The 27045-nt window shown below is 38.6% G+C and overlaps 1 protein-coding gene across 2 annotated transcripts in view; it reads right to left on the bottom strand.

Annotated features, from left to right (window-relative positions):
- PKIB (cAMP-dependent protein kinase inhibitor beta) overlaps positions 1-27045 on the bottom strand; it is a 123136-nt gene that overhangs the window by 36645 nt on the left and 59446 nt on the right. For both annotated transcript variants that reach the window (XM_044001961.1, XM_044001962.1), the window contains exon 2: positions 15482-15543. The gene's annotated coding sequence lies outside the window, so the exon portion shown is untranslated. The remainder of the gene's footprint in view (positions 1-15481; positions 15544-27045) is intronic.

The raw sequence follows: 27045 nt of genomic DNA, 5'->3' as shown, positions 1-27045 counted from the left end.
TCCAATTTTTTTCTGTCTCCTTTTGCTCCCAAAAGATTATAAGCTCCTTCAGGTTACAACAGATATTTTTCTTATATCTTGAACAGCAACTAGAATAGTGTTAGGCATATTATAAGAACACAATTAATTCTCATTTGAATTGTCTGTTGATTAGTGATATAGTTCAGTCCATACCCAGATTTCCCCTGTCTGTTTCAATTTGAACTCTAAATCCATAAAGTCAATAAAGCAGCTCCAAATCCATTCAGCAGAAATGTAACTTACATCAGAGACTGGCAGGACATGTTTTGATCCTACCTGTAGGTATTTTTCTCCAATGATACAGACTGAAGATGAGAGGCATAAAAGGGATGATTTAAAAGTCAGGCTCTGAAAGGAGATGAGTGGACAGGTACAGGGGATGGCTTCTCAAAGATAAGAGTTATCTCTTTTTCAAAGAATATCAAAAAGAAGAAGGAGGTTGTAAGAGAAGAATAGAAAAGATGAAGGCATTGGAAACAGATGCTAAACTACATGGAGGCATTGTTAGCCATTGACCTAATCCAATTTACCATTAAGGACCAGACCCTGGGAAATCTCATGCTTACCTTCACGAGCTAAGGTCCTCTACCCTACTGAAATTAAGTGGGGTAAGTTGAAAGCTTTATAGTTTTCAGACAAGATATGATCTTCTAACTCTATCCTGCTCCACCTGTCTCTGGGTGGCTTTAGGGTCTCTTTAGTTTAAGGGTTGTAGTTAGTGTAGATTTACCTAGTCATAATTAGCTCCTGAGTCTACCTAGAAACCTTCCCCCTACCTTGCATCTAGTCAGTCCCTGATAAAAAGTCAGACATGCTTGACTATAGAGAGTATTTTTAGTCTTTACACAAAACCAATAAAAGTAATATGTGAATATGCAATAGAACATCTACTGCACAGCTGTATGCCCTTGGCTTCTCCTAAACCTATGCTACCCAAAACTCTTATTTCTGTTACAAATCCTCTAAACAACTATTTTCAATCTCACTGTTCAGAGTATAGGCTAGCTCTGACTTTTCTTCCTGGCTTATTCATTGTTACCATGCTGATAGGTTTTAGGCAAAGACAAATCACACATGAAAAGAGACTCTCTCTGCCCTGAGGCAAGAGCCTCATCTCTCTTACCCCCTGTCTTTGAACGTTCTTCCTTTCTCCTTCTACCTGGCCAATATATATTTCACTTCCCTCAAAGTCTCTTCTAATCAGTAACCCAAAATTGGCCACTCCCAGTAAAAGTGAGCCAAAAAGAAAAAAAGGGATAATATATAAGTAAAGTATTAGGTATGGTCCTTTGCTAAGAGGAAAAACAAGTGAGATTGAGGAGAGAAGAGATTCTTTGGAATAGGTGCTTTGGAGAGTACATAAAACAGTCAATCAGAAGAGATTATAAGGATTTCCATGAAGCTATGGGCAAGGTGATATTAGATAAAATAAATCTATTATACAGCAGTTATAAGACTTCTTCCAGCAGTTTTCAATAGCACTGAGTAGGAACAGAAAAGGCAGAAGACAGAGGTTACTAAGGGTTGAGGTTTATTAAGATTAAGTATTTTTTTAAATATCCTATTTTTAGTAAATGAGGAAACTAAGCCTCAGATTATATCACTTGCCCAAGATAAGAGTTAGAAGTTATAAGATAAGAAGGCAAGAGATTCAAGGGTAGAAAATAGCATATAGTTAACTATAAGATTAAAAATGCTAAAGGAGGGATTTAGAGCCAGAACAGTGGCCAGATCCAGACCCGGGGAGTAAGAAGGGATGACTTAAAGACAAAGAGTAAATTCAGGTGGGATGAGTCAGAGGGAGAGGTTCTGGGAATATAGGAGGCTGAGATCCAAGAGAGGAATAACAAAAGTATAACCATCCCTTTCTGTGGCTGAGGTAGAATCAAAGCACAGGTCATGGAACTGAGGAAGTTAAACTGGAAGACTGAGGTTATTTGACTGGGCCAGTAGCGTGCATATGGAAACTCTCAAGTACAAGGGCAGAGACCAGGGTGTAGAACAAGATTGTGGGATAGGTACTAGATTGAAGAATGAGCTGGGAGCTGCAGGAATGCTGATGACTGGGTATAGGGTAATGCAGACAGAGTCAGTAATAGGAAAGATTTGATTATTTTAGCCCCACCATAGCCTTTACTCCTAGAAATCTACATAGAAATGTAGAAAAGACAGCATAGTTCCAAAATGTTGTTGAACTCAGATCCTCCTGAGTAGTCAATATCCAAATCAGTCAAAGGTAGGGATGAGAATATGATGAGGAAGGTATAGAGAGAAGGGGAACTTCTCAAAAGAGGAAAGGTTGAGTAAAATGTGATGGGTAAAAATGGATGGACTGGGGGCAGCTCGGTGGCACAGTGGATAGAGCACCGGCCCTGGAGTCAGGAGGACCTGAGTTCAAATAAGGCCTCAGACACTTAACAACTTACTAGCTGTGTGACCCTAGGCAAGTCACTTAACCCCAATTGCCTCACCAAAAAAAAAAAAAAATGGATGGTCTGGAAGTGTTTTTTTCTTATGTCAATGAACATGAGAGAAAGTATACTCAGTACTGGCTAATGTCAGTATTTTCTGAGGGAAGCCAGGTTTCTATGAGTGCAAGAGTAGTCATGGTTAGAATGAGCTCAAATGTGTAGCTTGTCTTATTGGGGGGGTTTTGGGGGGGGGCAATGAGAGTTAAGTGACTTACCCAAGGTCACACAGCTAGTAAGTGTCAAGTGTCTGAGGCTGGATTTGAACTCAGGTCCTCCTGAATCCAGGGTCAGTGCTTTATCCACTGTGCTACCTAGCTGCTCCCTTGTCTTATTCTTATGCTTTTGAATAATTTGGTACAAATTTTGGTCTTTTCTCTAAAAAGCTGATGGTTTAAATATAGACTGACTTTGATTAAAAAATAGCTTCTCTATCATTAGCTAGTGGTACAGTGAATAGAGAGCTGGGCTTGGGTTCAAGAAGATGAGTTCAAATGTTACCAGAGACATTTAACTTGCTTGGTAACCCTGGGAAAGTCACTTAAAATCTGTCTGCTTAAGTAACCTCAACTGTAAAATGGAAATATTAATAACACCTACCTCCTAAGTTTGTTGTGAAGGTCAAATGAGATATTTGTAAAGTGTTCAGAAAAAAATGTCTGGCACATAATAAATGCTTATTTCCTTCTTTCCAGTCCTTTACTGTTAAAATATAATCAGTTTCATTTTTTGTGAGCTTACTCATTGCTTACCAAATCTATTGCCTTTTCTCTAATTCCTTGAAAGTACAAATGATATGTAGACATAAAACTTTTTGCCTTTCTCATTTCCTACTCCTGAGCCACATTTTAAACACACACACACTTTTTAACTTTTCTCCCCTTTGCCCACCTTTGCATTGAAGTCACTGAGCATTAAAATAAGGGTTAATTTAAATAGAAAGGTCTTATCAAGTTTTTCATAGAGTTTTTGATACTTCCCAATCTTCTGCAATATCTGTTGGCACATAAGCTGTAATTGTCTTCACAGTAGTCTTTTAAAGCAAATGTTTATCAGGAGTACTGCAATATGATGACCAAATGCTCCATGAAATTTTACTTGATGCTGCCTTTGGACAGATGATAAAGCCCAACTCATTTGGGGGGGTGGGGAGGGAGAATCTCTCCAATGACAAGTCATCTTCTCAGTCTAAGTGCAATTTAGGCTATCAAGATTGACATGATTCAATTCCTCTTATAGAATGTCCTTTTATTAGTCACTAAACAAAGATTAACATTCTGAGTACTAAAAGCTAAGTTAATGTATACACAAGTATAAAAACATTATGATTCTTAACACCTTCTAAAAATTCTTAAGACCTTTAAAATTTTTTTTGCTACTTTGGCATCATCATGGCAGAAATGAGTTTTATATCACGATCCTTTGACATTTAATTAATAACAATGAATTTTTAATTAACCAAAAAAAACTATCCAGAACACTCAGACTATAAGAGGAAAACCAAATTTACTTATTAGCCTGACAATAATCTGCAAATTACTTTAACTGTAGTCATATATTAATTATCCATGTAAATGGAGGTAAATGAGGAAGGCATAGATAATTAAAGATGGGAGATGATAATAGTTGATACAGTATAGCACTTTACAAAATAGTTTACATATATTTGTAACTAACCCAGGCTTCTAAGCTTAGGATACTTTGCTTGCTACTGCTTAGAAGTGACAGGGAAAGTATGCTGATGTGATCCTGTATGCCTGAGGGAAGGGCAGAGTTGGTTTGAGAGCTGGAGAAAGGAGAAACATTCTTTCTTTGAGAGAGAATATATAGCCATACCTCATTTTATTGAACTTTGAAGATGTTTAGTTTTTTTTACAAATTGAAGGTTTGTGGCAACCCTGCATCAAGCAAGTCTGCCAGTGCCAATTTTTCAACGTCGTATGCTCCCATTGTGTCTCTATGTTTCATTTTGGCAATTCTTTCAATATTTCAAATTTTCATTATCATTATATATGTTATGGTGATCTGTTATCAGTGATCTTTGATGTTTCTAGTGTTTTGTTTTGCCTCGGGGCACCACAAACCACGCCCATATAAGACAAGTAACTTAATCAATAAATGCTATGTGTCTGCTCCACTGTCTGGCCATTCCCTGACTCCCTCTCCTTAGGCCTCCCTAGTCCCTGAGACGCAACAATACTGAGGTTAGACCAGTTAATAACCTGAAGATGACCTTTAATTGTTTTAAGTGGAAGGAAGAGTCAATTGATGTGACAAACTGCATTGCTGTCTTATTTTAAGAAATTGCCACAGCCACTATAATTTTAGATGACACCACCGGGCTCAGTTAGCAGCCAAAAACATGGAGACAAGACCTTGAATCAACAAAAACAAATTACAGCCCTCTGAAGATTTAGATGATGGATTTACTTGCTATTCACCATTTATGACAGTCTTTCTCATGCCCAGCTTTTAGTAGGAAGGAGTTATACATGGGATAACCCTACTCATCTTAAGAATGATCAGGAAGAAAAAATTAGTTAATTAATTTTTTAAAAAGAATAATCGGGGAAGAAAATTTTTGTTTTGAACCAAAATCATGCTCCTGGTCCAGTAATATTTGAGGGGCAGATAATTCCAGCAGCCTTCTCAAAACTTTAAGAACAGAGTGGTCAACCTTGAGGCCCTTATGCAGCAATTTCAGTCTCCCTGGGGGAAGAGTAAACAAAAGTCCAGAGATATCTATCACTGCCTCCAGTGAGACTCATTTGAACAACCTATGTGGACACACATTTCTTAACTGGGCATCATACATACAGAAAGACACACCTGACATATTATTCTCGTGGGAGCCTTACAAAAATCCTTTAAGGTAATTACTACCATTACTGTTCTTTTTTGTTTGTTTGTTTGTTTTTTAGTGAGGCAATTGGGGTTAAGTGACTTGCCCAGGGTCACACAGCTAGTAAGTGTTAAGTGTCAGAGCCTGGATTTGAACTCAGGTACTCCTGACTCCAGGGCTGGTGCTCTATCCACTGCGCCATCTAGCTGCCCCTACCATTACTATTCTTATCTTAGCATTTAACTGATGAGGAACTCAAACTTGGAAGAGATTATGTAAGTGACTTAGGGTCTCAGCAAAAAAGTTGCAGTCAACATTTCAAACCATTCAGAGCCTTTTATCTATAAAATGGTGGTGATGATGACAATACTTTCTTCACAGAGTTTTGGGGAGGTTTAAATGTATAAGAATATAAGCTTTAAAGTCATTCACAGGGAGTGATAAATGACTGATAGAGCTCTATGCATGACCCATTCAGCTTTAAGATATAGGTGCTATATTGGAGTGGGTAGGGGCCTTTTTGTTCCCCTGCAATTGCACTCTCTTCTTAAGACTAGCTCTGATCATGCCATTACACAGATATCTTCAAGTTCCAGCAAGTAGGAAATAGAATGCTTTGTCATCACAAGTTCAACATTGATCAAATTTGTCTGACAGATTTTTTCCTTGGTCTTTGTTAAGAAACAGTCAACTTTTTCACTGTTTATTTTCAATTTGCATTATAAGGTCAGTTCTTTTTAGTATTGTCTCATTAAGTAGCAATTACATTCATCTTCCTCATCTTTCTCACCTAAAACATTACACCTGCTTAAATAAAACACAGCTGAACTACTAAGCCACCATCCAAAGCAATTGAATTCAATAGGTCTGTGATCATATCATGTGGATATATTCCTTCTAGGAGTACCATTCACAATAGGGGCATCTGGGTGGCACAATGGAGAAATCACTGGCCTTGAAGTTGGGAGGACCCGAGTTCAAATTTGACCTCAGACACTAGCTGTGTGATCCTGAGCAAGTCACTTAACCGGAATTGCTTTAAACATACGGTGCAATTTCCAGTTGTTCTGATAACATATCTTGCTACTGAACGCAGATGGTTCTGGAGGAAAGAGTGAGGCTGGTGACTTTGCACAGCCCTCCCTCACTTAAAACCAATTCATTGCAAGTCATGACATCTGTCATGGTCCTCTTTGAGAAAGAAGGACCAACAACTACCATTTGCAATCCTTCTATGCTATCTTATCCTTTCTAATACTTGTTGCTGAAGCTTGTGTATTGTATAGTGGAAAAGAGTCTTACCCCTATAGTCAGAGGACCTAGGTTCAAATTCTGGCTCTGACACTTATTCCCTTTGTTGCTTTGGGCAAGTCACTTAGCTTTCCTGTATATTCATTTACTCGATGGACCTTTCCCTCTCTGGATCTGTGACCCAGAAAGCCTCCAAAGAAGACTTGCCTAATGGTCTGAAGGCTTTCCTCTAGGTCTTATTTTTATTTATATATTTTTTCACATTCCAGAGGTATCACATTCAGCATTTGGACTGGCCGGCTCCCTCCCTCTCTTACATGGTGGGGCCATCTCCTTTTCTGATCATTCCTTTCTATTTGGGCCAATTCTTGTGGTCAGGTCATTGAAAGTGATATATTCCTATCTGCCATACATCCATTTTATTTATACCCTTTTAATATCAATTTACACCCTTTATTACCATAAGCAATTTTGATTCTTCAAAAATTAGTGTTCTCTCCGCAGATCATTGGGCCCAGAATGATGGCTATATCTATTCACTTACAAATGTGGTAACATCAGTAGTAAGAACATTGTTATCATCCATGGTAACAACTTATACATCAACCATTGACAGTATTCATGCTGATCAATTTCCTTCTTTAAAACACCTTTATTGGTACAGCTCCCAATTCTGTGCCTTTTCACTGTCCCTCATGCCTTCACATGTCACCTCCTCCCTTCCACCTTCTGGCTTCCTGGGCTTCCTTTAAGATTCACTGCTAATCCCACCTTCTATAAAAGGTTGTTTCACAGCCTTAGTAGCAGGAAGATGAGTTGATTTTGGGGGGTACCAAACCTGAATAAGTAAGATACTAGACCCTAAAATACAAAAATAACAGCAGACCTTAAGACCCTACCCCTATACAGCATATTGCTATCCTAACCACATTACCAGCAAAATTTCCAGAGAAAAGATTGTTTTACGGAGGAATTCCTAACCTTTTTTGTATAATGGACTCAGAATTATGTTTTTAAATACTAAAACATACAAATATTAAATATTAATTAATATAAATTACAAATGCAATTCATATAAATAATTAATATGAAAGACATAAAATATGTAGGACTATAAAAGAAAATATGTTCAAACAGTTAACAAAATATTTTTAAAAACCAAGTTATCAGTCCTCAGGTTAGGAACCTCTGTTAATGTTTTGATGACCTCCAAGATATGGACTACATAAAGTACACAAATTTAAATTCTTTTTAAATTCTTTTAAAATATCCTTAAGTACTCCTACATACTACCCAGCTCAAAACTCAAATATTCACTTGGATTTAACTAATCTATGTTTATATTATCCAAGTATGTGATATTATGATATATTATGTGTTATTATATTATATCATATAATATTATATTACATCATATACTTGTATTTGTCTTTCCCTTTGGAATGTAAGTTCATTGCAAGTAGGGATTATTTCATTCTCTGTACTTGTATTACCAGTGCCTGGCACATAGTATAATCTTTTTTCTTTTTTTTTTTTTTTTGTGGGGTAATGAGGGTTAAGTGACTTGCCAGAGTCACACAGCTAGTAAGTGTCAAGTGTCTGAGGCCAGATTTGAGCTCAGGCCCTCCTAAATCCAGGGCTGGTGCTTTATCCACTGTGCCACCTAGCTGCCCACAATAAAACATATTTTGAAAAATATGTGCCTTTTCAATTTTAGGAAAGGCATTGTGGAAAGAATGCTGGACCTAGAGAGGCAAGCTGGTTTTGAATCCTGCACAGCCAATCCTGACATTTGAATACTGGAAGCCACTTAACTTCTTAAAAATTTGTAAAATGGGAATGACTGTTAAAATATTTAAACTACTTGTTTTATTTTGCTCCTAATAAATTCACTCAACATTGGTTTAATCCAGAGGTTCTCAAACTTTTTGGTCTCAGATCCTCTTTATATTCTGAACAATTGAGGACCCCAAAGAGCTTTTTAAATGTGGATTACATCTATCGATATTAGAAATTAAAAGTCATAAATTTTAAACTTATTAATTCATTTAAAATTAACAATAATAAACCCATCATATTTTAACATAAATGACTTTTTAATAAAAAATAATTATTGTCCAAAACAAAGAAAAATTAGTGAAAAGAGTGACATTGTTTCACATATTTTTGCAAATCTCTTTAATAAATGCTTCTACATTCAATTTGTTGTAATGGTTTTGTTGTCATTGTTCTGTTCGTTGTTTTAAGTAATTAAATCTGGCCTCACACAGATATGTAGTTGAAAATGATGAGTATTTTAATAAGCAGGGCAGCTAAAAGGCTAAAGCGCTGGGCCTGTAGTCAGGAAGCCCTGAGTTCAAATCTGGCCTTAGACACTTATTAGCTGTATGACCCTGGACAAGTCATTTAATCTCTGTTTGCCTTAATCCACTGGAGAATATTAAATCCACTGGAAATGCCAAACCACTCCAGTATCTTTGCCAAGAAAACCCTATGGACAGTATCATTGTGCTATGGTCCACAGGGTCAAGAAAAGTCAGACACAACTAACAACAAAATTATAATAGGCAAATAATGTCTTAGTGTTATTTTGAAAATAATTTTTACCTTGTGGACACCCTGAAAAGTTCACAAAGGAACCTGTTCCTGGGGTCAAGAAGACCTATATGTCCATGGACCACACTTGGAGAACCACTGGTTTCATCCAAAATGTAGTTGCAGCCGAAATATTCTTTTTGTTTGTTTTCTGGGGCAATGAGGGTTAAGTGACTTGCTCAAGGTCACACAGCTAGTAAGTGCCAAGTATCTGAGGTCAGATTTGAACTCAGGTCTTCCTGAATCCAGGGCCGGTGCTTTATCCACTGCACCACCTAGCTGTCCCCCAAAACATTCTTATATCTTCTTTTCACTGAGAAGCAAAATGACATAGTGGGGGAAAATGCTGGATAACATTCAATACAATAAACATTTATAAAGCACCTACTATGTGCCAGGCACTGTTCTAAGTACTTGGGATACAAAAAGAGGCAGCAAATAGTCTTTGCTCTCAAGGAGTTTACAATCTAATGGATATGAGTCAGAGTACCTGTACTAGAAACTGACAACCTCTATGACTTGAGGCAAGTTCCTTAACTTTTCCAGGCCTCAGTTTCCTTGTCTTTCATATAATAATAGCTCACATATCATTTCATCTTCACAAATATCCTGAGAAATGGGTGCTGTTACTATTTGCAGTTGATAGATAAGGAAATTGAGGTCCAAAGAGATGTTAAATGAGCTGTCCAAGCTTCACATTTAGAAAAGGTCTGCAGTAGGATTCAAATTCAGACCTTCCTGACTCCTTTTACTAGGCCATGCAACCTCTCATAAGGTCCCTCTTGTTGTTCAGTGACTTCAGTCATGTCTTTGGGACCTCATTTGGGGTTTTCTTGGCAGAGATACTGGAATGGTTTGCCATTTCCTCCTCCAGCTCATTTAATAGATGAGTAACTAGGGCAAATAGACACCTAGGATTACATAGCTGGTAAGTAGAGGAGGCTGGATTTGAACTCATGTCTTCCTGACTCGAGGCCCAGCACTCTATCCACTTCAACACCTACCTGCCCCTAAGGTCCCTACCTGCACTAAATGTATAATTCTACAAGCAGAAAGTAAAAGTTGTTCATCTCTAAAGCTAAGGTAGCCATAAGTCTTTAGGGATTTTCAACATTATTGGGCCATCTGTTTGCTCTCTGGCACAATTTCCCTTCATTTTATTCTTCACAGTAGTGACTCCCATTTCTCCATTCACCAAATTCATCATGATGGACAAATGGAATTCAGCTTCTTAATTATGCAACTGACTTAGTGACTAGAGGCAAGTTGTTAGCTTATTCTTTTCTCAGAACTTTAATAACCTGTGAACTCCCTTATCTAGGTGCCATGACAATTAATGAATTAGAGTTTGTGTTGATCTCTGAAAAACCTAAAATAGGTAGGAATGTTTTAACAGGTTGGTCTTGTTTCTTTGTTTTTGAGATAAGAGGGTTAATATGTATAATTCTACTCAAAATGTCTTCCAAGACACTAAGGTTTTTATGGTATAACTGGCCTGGCCAGACCTTGGGATGATCATTGTTGTTTATGGTCTCCTTGCTTAAAAGTCTCTCACCACTCCAAACCATTTTCTACTCTGGTACCAAAGTCATCCTCAGAAAAGCATTCATTTGGGGCAGCTAGGTGGTGCAGTGGATAGAGCACTGGCCCTGGAGTCAGGAGTACCTGAGTTCAAATTCGACCTCAGACACTTAACATTTACTAGCTGTGTGACCCTGGGCAAGTCACTTAACCCCAATTGCCTCACTTAAAAAAAAAAAAAAGAAGAGCATTCATTCAATAAACCCCAGTGGCCCTCTATTACCTACAGGATCAAATATAAACTCTTTTATTTGACTCTGATGGGATCAGTTAGATGGCACAGTGGATAAAATGCCAGGTCTGAAGTCAGGAACTCATTTTCCTGAGTTCAAACCTGGCCTCAGACGCTTACTAGCTGTGTGACCCTGAGCAAGTCACTTAATCCTATTTGCCTCAGTTTCCTCATCTGTAAAATAAGCTGGAGAGGGAAATGCAAACCACTCCAATATTTTTGCCAAGAAAACTTCAAATGAGGTCACAAAGAGTCAGACAAAACTAAAAATGACTGAACAACCATAAAATTTGGCTTTGAAAACCATTTCTTACTTTTCCAGTCTTACATTTTACTCCCTCCACACACTGTATAATTCAGTGACAGTGACACTGGCCTTTTTGCTGTTCCTTCCACATGACACTCTGTGTCTTTTAATTTTGTTTTTTGTTTGTTTGTTTGTTTGTTTGTTTTTTTGCTAGGCAATGGGGGTTAAGTGACTTGCCCAGGGTCGCACAGCTAGTAAGTGTCAAGTGTCTGAGGTCAAATTTGAACTCAGATCCTCCTGAATCCAGGGCCAGTGCTTTATCCACTGAACCACCTAGCTGCCTCCCACTCTGTGTCTTTTCAATGGCTATCCTCCATGCCTAGAATGCTCTGCCTCCTCACCTCCACTACTTAGCCTCACTGACTTCCTTTCAAAACCCAACTCAAAATCCACCTTCTGCAAAAGTTTCCTGGTCCTGGTCTTCCCCACACACTCCCAAAACACAGTCCTATATGCTCCACACACCCCTATACACAATCTATTTTCCTTCTGAGACTAATTTCCATTTCCATTGTATATATCTTGTTTATGCAACTTTTGTATGTTGTCTCCATTAGAATGTGAGCTCAGGGCAGCTAGGTGGCACAGTGGATAAAGCACCAGCCCTGGATTCAGGAGGACCTGAGTTCAAATCTAGCCTCAGACACTTGACACTTAATGGCTGTGTGACCCTGGGCAAGTCACTTCACCCTCATTGCCCTGAAAAAAAAAGAAAGAATGTGAGCTCCTGCTCCTGGAGGTCCCTGCCCTCCATTTTTGCTGTCTTTCTATTCCCCAGTACATACTAAGTGCTTAACAGTAATAATTAAAATATTAAAAATATTAATTGTTGACTGCCTGTCACCAAATTGATAACTACAGGTTATTAATACCAATGGTAGGGGCCTAAAGCCAAATTTCTAGAGCATAATTGAAAATGGACTATAAGGAAAATACCTGGGTTATAGGTTTTAATTCTGCCACTGACTAGCTACATGACCTTAGACAAGTCAATTAACCTCTCTGGGTCTTGATTTGTTCATTTGTGAAATAATCTTTCAGATCCCTTCAAGTTACAAACTCTTTAGTTCTTTTATTTAACTAAAATTTTTCAGAATATGTAAAGTAAGACCCATAAGCAGTTTATCAGTTTGGTCCTACAAAACTGCTTCATTTGTGAGGAGGGAAAAATGTCAGGATCTACTGCGGACCAAGGTCTAACCCAGTTATATAAACAATAAGGAACTCCGCATTATAGAGGAAATTTTGAGTAGCCTTTACAGAAAGTGTTAAAATGCTTAGTTCCCCAAAATGAGCTTTCAGAAACAGTCCTAACTACCCCAAGTATCCTTTTACAAATGTACTGTAACTCTTATTCCTCTTTTCACCAAACCATGATCTGTTACCATGTTCTCTCTTCAGTTCTAAATTCTGAAGGCTTCTTCGTGATCCTAGCAAGAAGTCTATAAATGATGTCAAGCATACCTAGTTCTATTCTGTAGTCTGAGATCAACTGTTCAATTTACAAACCCAGAAGTAGACACCAATCAGATACTAAGGAAGGAGGTGCCCTCCCCTCCTGTAGCATCACATGACTAAGGGAGTTAGAAAAGAAAGGAATCATTTCCAAGGCCTATGACTCTCCAAGATGCTGTATACAGACATTGAAGGGGATACAGCCTATTATAAGAATAAAAGAAAGTGACATCTGACTCTTCTCAACAGCATTTGAGAAAAGAAAGTCTTGTGCAATTACTAAGTGCAATAAAGATGTGACATTTAAAAACAAATTATGCCATGTTGTCCTCAGTCTTTAGCAAAGTAGAACATGAATTATTATCCTTTTATGTTTGCCATTTCAAAGAAGTTTTTTCATTGCTTTGCCTTTATAGGTTTAATCCAAAAAAAAAAAAAATTCAATGCAGTAACTACCTCAACCTACAAGTTGCTAGGAAGGCTTCATTTATTTTTCATATGAAACAGAAAGCCTGCAGAAAGAAGAAACCAATTACAATGTAACACTGGGGGGGAAATCCAATCAAATAGGTATTCAAAAGCACCATTTTACAGAAGACTGGTTTGGATAACTGGAATAGTAGTTAGTGAAAATTTTAGTTTTCCAACTCTGAGTCCTAGCAAACCAAACAAATGTTTAATGAACCATTTCCCATACGGATAAGCAAATATAAACAATCTAATTCAGACTCCAGCAAGAACTACCCATATGTGTTTTGAGTAATTAGCTAATATTTGTCTTATGCAATAAAATGCGCAGAATTTCCATTCCATGAAGTATTATGTTACTTTAAGATAAACAGAAATCTGGCCTCTTTTCATTGAATCCCACATCTCAGAACTTAGTAAATAAGTCTTAGCAAGTACCCTAAAAGTTTAAGTGACTTGCCCATGGTCACACAAATAAAGGCTCAAAGGTAGAATTCAAACACACATCTTCCTGATTCTATTCTTAGTGTTCTATCCATTATACCACACTGCCTCTTACCTTGCAAATAATAGGGAATTAATAAATTCACCACCTTGTGGACAATCTGGTGATAAGTGTCTCCAAATTTAGCAAGCTGGATCTTGGATGACAAATATATTCTGTCACCAGGTCCATACTTAGAAGCTTTTGCAGCTTTATAAGCCCTTCTAGAAACCAGAGTCAGTTCAACACCATAAAAAGGCATCACAGAAAAACTATAGTGGAGTGCTCCAGTTGGAATGGCCAAACAAAGACTTGAGTAGAATTTGGCTGACATAAAAAATGCTGAGAGGTACAAGTATCTTGTGGAATTTTTTATAAATGCAAACTCTCAAGGATTCTTGGAAAAGAATACTTGAAGGGGATACAGCCTATTATAAGAATAAAAGAGAGTGACATCTGACTCTTCTCAACAGCATTTGAGAAAAGAAAGTCTTGTGCAATTACCAGGTACAATAAAGATGTGACATTTAAAAACAAATTATGCCATGTTGTTCTCACAATAGAGATGTAGCTTACTTCTGGAACATCTGCTATTATTTTTGTCTTGACCATGAACAATTAATTCTTTCCCTTCATCAGGACTGGTCCAAGAAAAAAAATTGTGAAGTAGGTGGTGTTTATCATTGGCATGCCTTCTTTGCTGATACTAATAACGTAAATAATTAGTAAAGTTACAGGCTTAGAGTAATGATATTTTTTATTCACTGAAAATACATTCTTTGGAATGTATTCTACTTTCCTTTTAGTATTTATTGGGGGGGGGCAGCAGCTAGGTGGCGTAGTGGATAAAGCACTGGCCCTGGATTCAGGAGGACCTGAGTTCAAATTTGGCCTCAGACACTTGACACTAGCTGAGCAACCTTGGGCATGTCACTTAACCCTCATTGCCCTACCAAAAAAAAAAAAAAAGCTATTAGTATTTATTAGGGAAGTATGGCTAGTGAAGGATATGTACCTAAAGTGAAATCTGTATTGCCATTGCTCCAGTCAGTCTTCCAAGTGGTAGGAGGTGATTGGTCTTCAGGTACAGCTAAAGACCCAGACATGTAATAGGCACTAATTAAATAGAGCTTTAATTTTATGATACCTAGTTTGTGTTTTTTATCAAAATTTTTAAAAATCTTTCCCTAGGTCATATACTTTGTAACAAAAATTAATGAGTGAAGCATTTATTAAAGGCTTACTATGTACCAGGCAATGTGCTGATTACCAGGAATACAAATCCAAAAGTGAGGTAGTGTCTCCTCTCAAAGAACTTACATTCTAATAGTAGGAGACAGCACAAAAATGGAGTAGTGCTCATATCAAAACTCGGAGCAGTCACACAATAAGCTGATCATTCTGCTACCTGTCCTAAGTCTTTTTATTCTTAGTTACAGATTTCTGGGAACTTGGAAACAAAGCTTTTTTTTTTTTAAGAAAAGGATTTTCACATTGGCAGACAAGCCTAAAGAATTGCTTTTCAAATTAAAAAAAATGGTAATATCAAGAAAATACAAGAGAGGAGAATTATTAATAACAAAGACAATGTTTTTCAGTACCTGGAAGAGACCCTACAGCTCTTCCATGTATTTTAATCTCATTTAAACCAGTCACCGCCAATGAAATTCTGTGTGCAGTGCCATCAAGTGTTTTGCTAAAGAACCTGTTTCTATTGAGAGATCAATATTCAATTCCCAAAATAATGGAGGGAGAAGAAAAAGTAAGTCACACTTACAGGTCACCTGATTAGGATCTGCAGGTACTCCTGAAGACAGATTCTGCTGGACCAGGCCTTTCCTGTAAGTAAAAACAGTGGTGATGAACCAAAGAGAATTCTGTCTGCCTAGTTCTAATATAAGAACTTTGATTATCCTCATTGGATTGTCTTGTAGTGGCACCCCAAGAAATCCAAAAGATTCAAACCCCCTAGGCCAAGGGGAAAATAGCTCTCTCCCATCTCAGGAATGAGGTATGGTAGGTCATGGCCCCAGCATGCTGATGAGCAAGATGATATGCAAGATCTGGATGGATGCTGCATACTCTACCGATACCTCTGTTATCAAAGACCCCCTCTTAGTTATCTGACCCCAGTTTATTTTGTGTTTCTTCAGTTCTTTGTAATGTCCTTCCCTCCCTTTTTTTCTAGTAAAAATACAAAAGACCAGTCTTCTTTTACTCCAGTGGGACAGTCACCAAGGTGATCTGTTCCCTGGCCATATTTCTCTCTCCTAGTAAATCTTTTTTTATTTTACAAGATTTATGATGAGCCTCCAATTCTTTGGGTGAGCCACCCCCCGATCTGATCCAGGTCGAAAGCCCCCCCCAGGCCCCCCCCCCAAAATAGTCAAGCCATTTAAACACAGTGTCTGTGACTAGTACAAGCTTCCTAACCTTCCTAGGTCAATTGTCAATGTGGAGATAAAATAGAAATCCTTCCATTAAAAGTTAACCCAACATCATATGTCAGTCTCTAGGAGAAGCTTACTAAATCATTCAACTATAAATCCAAAGGATAATTATATAACACAGCAGTCCTCATGTCAACATGAGGAAATTTGATCAAAACTTGAAAATGACTTTGAAATCACAGCATGCATTTGCTAGAAGAAAATATGATATGGGGGGGGGGCATGGAGGGAGTAGAAAGAGCACAGAATGGTTGAAATGAGAAAAATTTCAGAGAGATTCTTATGTAATGACAGACTGGGAATCCAGCTTGAGAGAACACTGCATCTTTGACAGGGATCTTGCAGTATAATATCCATATTTCTAGTATCCCCATAATAAGAATGGAGGAAATCTTACCAGGAGTCTTTCTCCCAAAAGTCATCATCAGACTTGCCATATACCATTTTGTAGTTTACAAAGCATCTTCATAACAGCCCTCCAATGGGAATAACACAAGTATTGTTATCATCATTTATAGATGAAGAAAGGCTCAGAGAAGTTATGGAGTTAAGGACTGCTGGGGCTAGGATTTGAACCCTAGGTTTTCTGATTGTCAAAGCTAGGGCCCACTCTACTATGCTGTACTGCCTATCCTCAATGGTGGTTCCTTGCTACTTTAAAACACTCAGTTCTGAGCAGTAATATTACAACTAAGAAAAAGAAGCAATAGCCCAAACCCAGAACATCGTAGGCAGCTAAGTGGCTTAGTGGATAGAGTGCTAGACTCAGAATCAAAAAAATCTGAGTTCAAATTTTATTTTAGAAACTTACCACCCATGTGAGCCCTGAGCATATCTCTTAACCTATCTCATCTTTAAGATAAGGGATCTATGGAGGGTCTTTGCTGAGGATCTTTGAACTCAATTTTTGGTAACTGTGACTTGCTAATAAATCACAAAGACAAAACTTTGTTTCCTCAGTTTCCCTCAATTCAGTTGCAACCCTGGCTAATCAGATTTTGAGTAAAAGACAGAATCAAGGCCCAGGTCTTTTGACTACTACTCTTATGTTCCTTCTGCTGTGCCATGATTTGGTAGCAGAGCCAGTCCAATTCTATTTGCTTCTCTGAAGATGGACCAGCATCACTGATGATATTAGGAAACATCAAATTCAAGGGTCTATTTGTGAGTTCTAGGAAGATGTGATGTTTTCAGAGCCAAGCCTACTCAAAACTTATATTAATATTCCCTCCCCCAAACTTATATGAGCATTTTCTTTTCCCAAGCACCAGAGTGCTTTATCATCCTGTTTCCTGAGTGGCCAAGTCCCACCCCAACCACTTGCTCTATGAAGAACTGTCTTGCCAGGCACTCCACAAGCTGCCTTTTCCCTAGGCCCCTTCATTAAAATGTAATTGTCCAGCTGATGATTTGCATAGTCCTCTCTCCATTAAGTCCAATTCATTTGCAAATCAAGACCCCACCCTCCTGATGTCCTAGGTCCTCCTCAAGAATGAAGTTGCAATCCACAACTAAATAGGTCTAACTCAGGGCTTCTTAAACTTTTTCGACTCGAGACCACTTTTCACCCAAGAAATTTGTACGTGACCCTGAGTATATAGGTATATAAAATATGTATACAAATCAAACCAAATTTTTCATGAGCCCCACATTCAGTGACACAACCCCACAGTTTAAGAAGCTTTGGTCCAGCTAGATTCTGTTAGCAAGATGATCTCATAGATTTAATATCAACTCATGGGGGCGGCTAGGTGTCACAGTGGATAAAGCATCGGCCCTAGATTCAGGAGTTCCTGAGTTCAAATCCGGCCTCAAACACTTACTAGCTGTGTGACCCTGGGCAAGTCACTTAACCCTATTGCCCCGTAAAAAAAAAAATCAACTCATAAGAGAATTGTGGCTAATGGTTAAAGGATTCTCATCTCTCTACCCTAAGAAACTTTGACTTAACTAAAAGGAGTTACTTTAATGATGGTGATTCTAAGCATCTTAATGGGCCTATGGGGAAAGATATTTGGGGCAGGGGAGATTTTTCAGACCCCTAGACTAGCACCTCATGGTTAGATGCCTCCCCCATTCCCAGTACTGTTTATTATCTATTATAGCTGGAATTTGAATTATCTCTACAAGTTCTCTATTGTTGCTTTAATTATTCATGGACTAATCTATATTTTTAATGGATCTATGATTTCATTGGTACAGGGAATTCCCAGTCTTCCACATTTTCTTAGAGAGAGTTGTTAGGGGGCACTGAGAGGATGTGATTTAACCAAGGTCACAGAAGCCAGTGCATATCTGAGACAAGACTAGAACTAAGATCTTCCTGACTTAGAAGCAATCAACGTTTAATCCTCTATATTTCTACCTGCAGAAAAACAATGAATAAACAAAAAGTAGATGATCTGTGTCCACTGTAAGACTGTAATTTCATGTCCCTACAGAGTCTAAACTCTAGAGTTACTTCCCTAGTGCTGCATCAGTATAGAAGTTGATAGAAAACATCAACAGCAATGCTGCTCGTGACCCAATAGCAGTTTGTCATCCATTGGAAAGAAGCAAACTTTTGTGCAATGATTATTTCAGGACTATACCTTAAGAGAAGAGTAGGTTCATTCAGATGAATGGAGACATAATGCTTCCCATTGTTCCATTGGTATTAGTCTACCTGCCTTCCCTTTCCTACTACCCCTTCATGGAGAAGATACAGCTCCCAATCACCTCTAGCCTTATACTTCTTAATAGGAGAGAAGGATGAGGCGATCATTTGCATAGGCCACACCCACTCATCAACATTCCATATGGACTTTTGTGGTTGGTTTGTTCTACAAACATCTATTATGACTACTCAGACTACTTAGCACCACCCCCCCCACACACATACACATACATATGCATAGTCATCCCTCTATTGTTAACATGAGTAGCAGATGTACTTCATAGTAAACATTAAATTTGCCCTTTTTTGCCCTAATTAACCACCCCTACCCTCAAGTACAAAATCATAACCCTTGTTATCTCCTTCCATAATCTCATCCCTATCCAGTTCACCCCAATCTTTCCCAAGCTCACTCTACTTCTCTTTGCCATTTAGAATCTTTGTTCTACCGTAATAAATTTCCTTACACGTTTTTACCAAGGGCTATATCTACCTCCATCTTGTGTGACTTTTCAGTCATATACTATTCTTTGTGACCCCTTTTGGGGTTTTCTTGGCAAAGATACTGGAAAGTTTTGCCATTTCCTTCTCCAGCTCATTTTACAGATAAGGAAATAGAGGCAAAAAGAATAAATGACTTGCCCAAGGTCACATAGCTAGTAAGTGTCTGAGGCTGGATTTGAATTCAGGTCATCCTGGCTCCAGACCCAGCACTTTATCCACTGTACCATCTAGCTGCCCCATCTCTAATAACAAATGATAGCACTTACATACCTGTATTTGGCAAAAAGCATAAACAAACGTAGTATTTAGGATCTATCTCTGTGTAAGATGAGAAGCCCAGTCCTCTACAAATGACCTTCAGTTATGAAAAGGGGCTGGATTGGAGCTGGAGAAGGCACCTAATATCTATCACTTCTGGGATATATCTGTCAGCATAACTCAACCAATGAGTGGGAGTTTGGGTAGGGCCACAAAGGGGTCCACAATAGTTTAGACTTGGACCAGAGGCAAGACTACAAGAATATGAGAGCAGGTCCAAAGTAGCCTGGCTGGTATGGGTCAGACCCACAAGGCCCAAGGACAGGCTAGGTGAAAATAGAAAGAAAAAGCATTTTTATCAACAAGGGCCAAGTAAGCTAGGAAGACCTAGCAAGTAAAATCCATTTCACATACACTAGTCAGAATACAGGGAAGCTCTAAATCTTTAGTGTGTATAGATTACAAAAAGAGTGATGGGGGCAGCTAGGTGGTGCAGTGGATAAATCACCAGCCCTGGTTTCAGGAGGACCTGAGTTCAAATCCAGCCTCAGACACTTGACACTAACTGTGTGACCCTGGGCAAGTCACTTAACCCTCATTGCCCCACAAAAAAGAGAAAAAAAAAGTGATAGACCTCAAGGCCTGAAATCTGAAGAGGAGAGAGATTTATGGGGCCCTGTTAGGGAAGAATCTCTTATCAACAAAGTCAAAGTATCAAATAGGGTTTTTCCCTAGGTCAATACAATGACCTAGGCTTAGGAACTACATGGAAAAAAAAACTTGAATTGTAAAGACTACAGGAGAAATTCAAAAATTGCTCCTACTATCTATCTACATTGGTAAGTAGAATTCACCCGGGAGTTCCAATAAAAACACAGGTCCCGTCTCTATCCCTATCTTCCACCTGTTATGTTATAACTCTTTCCATCTATATACATTCCTTTGTATCTTTTCTCCAGTCTTTATATATATATATACATATGTATATATATATATATATATATATATACATACACACACACACACACACACACACACACAGATATATGTGAGAAATGGGTAATTGTCTCCTCTCAATGTGGATATAACAGTCGGTCATACTCCCCTGACCTGTTTGTAGGACAAAGGTCTCAGATCCCCTTCTCCCCCTCAGGTTAGCAAGGTCACATGGTTCAAGGAGCCCTGGTCTCAATTAGGTCCTCTCCAGAGTTCTGTCCATATAAGGAAGTATAAGGTCCACTCCTGAGTTATGCCCATACAAGGAAGAGGGGTGGGAATACTGCATTCCGATTAGCTTGTAGATTGTAACCCTGACCAGTGATGAAAAAGGGGAAGGTCCATTTGCGTTAGGGACTAGGGTATAAAACAGGGCCTTCGAGCCCCCTTTCTGGGCACCCACTAGCTGCACACTAGGGTGCCTCCTTCTCATGAGAAGAAAATAAAGCCTTTGTCACCTCGCTGCTGAGTTCCTGAGAATTATTGAGAAGAGGATGGATTTTTCCCTCACAATATATATATGCTTAAGTAGGGTGTGTGATATAATAGTAATCTGGGCAGTGTTGCCTCCCCAGGATTCCTGGATTTTAGGGTAACTGTGAATAATAATAGCTAATACTTATGTTATGGGGAAATTGATGGGGGTTTAGGGTAGAGATTCTTAGTTATTCCTCTTTAAAGAATTCCACCCTCTTGCACACAAATCCAGTTAGAATAAAATAATAGTTTATTTAGGTGCTAGGGAAAGGAAACCAAGAGAGAAGTCCTTGAACTTCTCATGGGGAGAAGGCATGGCACAGAGGCGTGGCTCTCTGAGCAGGAGACAGGCAGATACTTTTATAGAGGATCATGCTGGTGGTCTGATAGGGTGATCATCTGACTGTGGCAAGTTCCCTTATTGGGGGAGGACCATCCCCCACTGGTGGTGGCTGGGGGAAGTTGGGTGAGGGGCTGCTCTCTCAAGCCATCTCTCTCCCCCTCAAGCCACAAAGGCAGCAGCCACACCTAATCTTATCTCCCCAAGGGGATGGGGGAGACTGAAATGAAGGGTGGTGGTCCCGGAACTAACTCAGTCTTGATCTGGTACAGGTTATCTCTTTAGGTGTGTCTGTCCTTTGGTTTAGTTTATCAAGGAGAAGGTTCTTTTGATTTACCCCAGAAAACTTCTGAGGTACCCTGGGCCCATGACACTTATATATGCCTTAAGGCTACATACTAATTCCTCACAATTCTATGAGATAGGTGCTATTATTATTATTATTCCCTTTTAGAGATGAGGAAACTGTGGGTGAAATAAGTTAAGTGATTTGCCCAGGGTCACACAGCTAGTAAGCCTCCCAAGGTCACATTTGAACTCAGGCCTTCCTAATTCCAAGCCCAGAGTTCTATCCATTTAGCCATCTAAACTCATCAATTTAAAATGAAAGAGGAAGAGCAAGACAAACACATTTCAGTACCATGAAAGTATAATGATTTAGCTTTAGCCTTAAGAAGACACATGAGAAGGCATCTCCTCCCCGTTTTTGCTTTTGTTTGTTGTTGTCTTTTTACAGAGATGGGGGACTATGAGTGTGGAATATAGCATATATCAGACCTTTGGAATATTTTGGTTAGTTTTACCGAACTATTATTTTTGTCTTCTCTTTTTATGCTGAATTATAAGGCATTGATCTCTGGGAGGAAGAAGAAAACACTGGGAAATATGGGTGATATAAAACCAAAAGATATTAATAAAAATTTACTTGATGGTAACATCTATACTATTTATAGAATTTTTCTAAGAAAATATAAACCTTAAAGCACTATATAAATGGGAATTGAATAAAGTGTTTACTCAAAGACTACAGACGAATTAAAATCTTTTTCTTAGTTATTCACCCAGTCAACTAGCATTTGCCTCCCTGAAACATTCAAAATTACTGACCACATTATTGATGCTCTTTCTTCTCTTGACTTATATAAATTACTTTTCAGGTTGTTCTCCTAATTCTCTATCTTTTTTTGTGTTCTTCCCCAGCCCTCTTTTCTCTATACTTTTTTTTTTGGAGGGGGGGGGGTGCAATGAGGGTTAAGTGACTTGCTCAGGGTCACACAGCTACTAAGTATCAAGTGTCTGAGGTTGCATTTGAACTCAGGTCCTCTTGAATCCAGGGCCCGTGCTTTATCCACTGCACCACCTAGCTGCCTCTTCTCTATACTTTCACCCACTTCTACAATTATTACTACTATGCATGACTTCATTTGTTACCATATGTTTCTTTTGTTTTCTTTTTTGTTAATTTATTTTGTTAATTTTTATTTCAGTTTCAAATTGTCTGGTTCTTTCTTCCCCCTCCCCCACCGATTGAGAAGGCAAGAGATAGGATACCCATTATACATATGAAGTCACACAAAACATTAGCCACATTAGCCACTAAGCTGCATCTCCAGCCATGACTAATCTCATGGACTTCAGGCTTATATCTGCTCCAATTCTATATCTCTTAATTGGGTGCCCTGTTGGTATCACAACCTCAGTTTATCAAAAACCTATTTCTTCATCATTCAAAACATTTCTTCCTCCTCCAAGCTTCCCCATTTCAATTTACACCACCACCATCTTCCTGGTTACCCAGGCTCAAAACCTCAAGATCATTTTTTACTCTTCTCACTTCTTTGTCTCACACATCCAAGAGTAACTAAGTCTTTATTAATTGTACAAATGAAGACAAGTCATTTTAAATCTCTCAGTTTAGGGGCAGCTAGGTGGCGCAGTGGATAGAGCACCGGCCCTGGATTCAGGAGTACCTGAATCTGGCCTCAGACACTTAACACTTACTAGCTGTGTGACCCTGGGCAAGTCACTTTGCCTCACAAAAAAAAAAAAAAAACCTCTCAGTTTCAGTTTCCTCATTGCTAAGGTAAGATAACTGGACTACATGTGAAAGTTAGAATCATAGGCTCATCCACACTGATCTGTTCATCCAGTCTAATCCCCTCCCTTAATGTTATGGTTGAGGAAAATGAGTCACAACAAGTTAAGGACTTTCCCAAGGTCATACAGGCATTAAGAAGCAGATGATGAATGGAACCAATGCTCTCTGATTCCAAATCCAGCATTCATTCTACCATATCGCAATACAGAATATTATAAGTGTAGAGTAGGGGAGAAGAATCATAGATGATTCAAATGTTATGAACCTCAGTGGCTGGGATGACAGTGGTGCCAGCGAGAAAGAGACATTTAAAAGGACAGGTTTAATGGGGAAGATGATGAATTCCATTTTCAACATATATTTGAGGTGCTGACAAAATTGTAAGCAGGACGCTGGAGATGCAGGACAAGAGTTCCGGAGAAGTTTTATCTAGATACAGAGATTTGGGAGTCCTCTGCCTGGATGTGATTATTGATTGAATTTCTGCTAGGAGATGAGATCACTAAGAGAGACTGTAGAAAGAGAACAGGAGAGGGCTTAGAAAGGGTACATGCTTAGACGGCAGGAAGTGAATGATGACACTGAGGATCATGAGAAGGAATAGGTTACAGAGAAGCACTGTAATGGGGCAGAATGAGGGCTAGATTTGTAGTAAAGAGGACCTACATTTGAATCCTTTCTCTAACACTGTTTAAGTGCCCTGCACAGGTCAGTTAACATTTCTGTTTCCTCATTTACAAAATGAGAATAGTATCCAGGGGCTGATCAACAAACAGTTAAAGGAGGATGAGGACTGATAGGAGGCCATTGGATTTGGCAGTCACGAAAACATTGGAAACTTTTGAGAAAATAGTTTGGGTTTTTGTTTTTGTTTTGTTTTTTAAATAAGGGTTAGCATCCTGATTATCAGATGATGAGAAGCAAGAAAATAGTTAGAAGGCAGAGACAGGAAATATAAGGAGTTCTTGTGAAGAATTTAAGAAGGGAAAAGCAAGAGAGCACTTGAGATGATATGATCAAAAGAAGAGTTGCTTTAGGTTTTTGAGTTTGTTCTTTTTTTCCTCTCAAAGAGCAGGCAGACTTGATAGTGTGAGAAGGTATAAGGAAAGGAACCTGTAAATTATGTGAAATGCAATCGTTAATTGATTTCTTAAAGGATTAAGACTGAAATGGGGAGAAAAGTAAGGCCAGAACTGACTACTGATATAGGAAACTTGGAGAGAAGGGATAGCTAAAGAAATGAAGGGACTAAAGATTGAACTGAAGACAGAATAGATTTAGGAGGAGTAAAGAAGACAGAGAGATGGAAAGACAGAAGATTATGATTACAGAATGGATTTTCAGAATCATGAAGATGGTACCGTCTGTCATGATATTGAGGTCTAGGATCTTATTCCTCCTGGAGATGTCCAATGCAAGGAAGATGATGAATTCAGAGGCCAGGGTAGTCAAAGGAACTATGAACCCTGAAGTCTGTCCCTAAGAGTGAGGGAAAGCACTTGAGTAGAGAAGACGGTTGTGAGTCAAATATTGAGCTTCCTAAGGAAAGGATCTATGCTTGGCCCTGTGCTGGCTGACATTTTCAACAGTGACTTGGATAAAAGCAATGGTCATTCAGTCAACAAGAATTTATGCCATGCTTGTCAAATTTGTAAATGGTAGTTATCACTACTTTATTATATGACAGGATGCAAAAACAGACACCAATAATTTAGCAATGTTGGAGTGAACTAACAAGAAGAAATTTAATAGGGATTAATGTTGTACACAGGTTCAAATAATCAATTTTGCAAGAACAAGATGAGAGCATGTAGATTTGTTTTAAAAACTTCTTGGGATTTTAGTGGAATATAATAATATCTCAATAGGAACCAGCAGTTCAATATTGTAACACACACACACGCCTCCCCCTCCACTGCTGTCCCCCAAATGGTAGTATGATCTTAGACTGCAGTAAGAAAAGTCATGCAAAATTAGGGAAATGATAAACTCACTGTACTATATTCTTGTCAGACCATGTCTCCAATTATAAATCTATGATACCATGTTCCTAAGAGTACTGTATTTGGTTCTGGGTGGCATTTTTAACAAGAGCATTGGTAAACTGGAGAGATCATCCAAAGGAGGGTAAAGTGGGGTGGTAAAGGCCTTTAAAAGCATTCCATAAGAAAAGAAATGAAAGGAATTGTGGATCAGAAAAGACTTAAGGGTAAGTATATAACTGTCTTTGAGTATTTAAAAGGCTTTCATTTAGAACAGGAATCAGACATGGACTCAAGAGACAGAATCAGAAATAATTAGTAGAGATTTCAAAGGTCAAAATTTAGGTTTGATGTCAACTTCTTAGCAATTTTAATTATATAAGAGTAGAATGAGCTATCTTGGGAGGGTTTTTCCTCTCACTTGTTGTTCAGTCATGTCCAACTCTTCATGATTCCATGAATCATATTGTCCATGAGGTCTTTTTTGTATCTTTTTTTTTTTTTAAGTGAGGCAATTGGGGTTAAGTGACTTGCCCAGGGTCACACAGCTAGTGAGTGTTAAGTGTCTGAGGCCGGATTTGAACCCAGGTACTCCTGACTCCAGGGCCGGTGCTCTATCCACTGCACCACCTCGCTGCCTCCATGAGGTCTTTTTTGATAAAGATATCGAAGTGCTTCACCATTCCTTTTCCAGTAGGTTAAGGCAAAGATTAAGTGTCTTGCTCAAGGTCACACAGATAGACCAGATTTGAACCTATGGCTTCCTGACTCCAGTCCCAAGACTCTACCCATTGAACCATCTGGCTGTTCCTTTTCCCTCGCGAGAGGTATTTAAAAGTCAGATAATCACTTATTGAATAAGTTGTTCAGGCATGAATTGAACTAGATGATCTCTAGAGCAACTTCCAACTCGGAAATTCTGCAATTCTGAGAGGATGAATGAATTGGAGGCCAATAGGGAAGAGCAACAAAGAGATTACTACCGCTACTGCTGCTATCTGACATTTCTATGCCACTTAATATGTGCCAGACACTTTGATAACTGCTTTATAATTATTGTCTCATTTGACCCTCACAACGAGGCTGTGAGGAAAGTGTTATTATTATCTCCATTATATCTAATCTTTTTGTTTTTGCAGGGCAAAGAGGGTTAAGTGACTTGCCCAGCGTCACACAGCTAGTAAGTGTCAAGTGTCTGAGGCTGGATTTGAATCCAGGGACAGTGCTTTATCCACTGCACCACCTAGCTGCCCCATTATCTCCATTATATAGATGGAAAAACCAAGGCAAACAGGGAATAGGAGACTTGCCCAAGGTCACACGGCTAATAAGTATGTGAGGTTACTTTTGAATTCAAGTCTTCCTGACTCTAGGCGAGGTGCCCTATCTCCTGTGCCACCATATTTATTACCTTTAAGAAGAAAAACAAAACAAAAAACCCCTGCCTCTGAAGCTAACTTCTTTCTGTTAAAGGCACCATCATTCTTTCAATCACCCAAAACTTTAGAAATCATTTTGATTGTCCCCTTTCCCTCACCCAAAACATCTAATCTATTGTCATGCCCTATGAATTCTACTTC

The sequence above is a fragment of the Dromiciops gliroides genome, chromosome 4, assembly GCF_019393635.1.
Source record: "Dromiciops gliroides isolate mDroGli1 chromosome 4, mDroGli1.pri, whole genome shotgun sequence".
In the NCBI taxonomy this organism is placed as follows: Eukaryota; Metazoa; Chordata; class Mammalia; order Microbiotheria; family Microbiotheriidae; genus Dromiciops; species Dromiciops gliroides.
The sequence above is the reverse complement of the archived record's forward strand: the minus strand, read 5'-3'. Positions and strand labels throughout refer to the sequence as shown.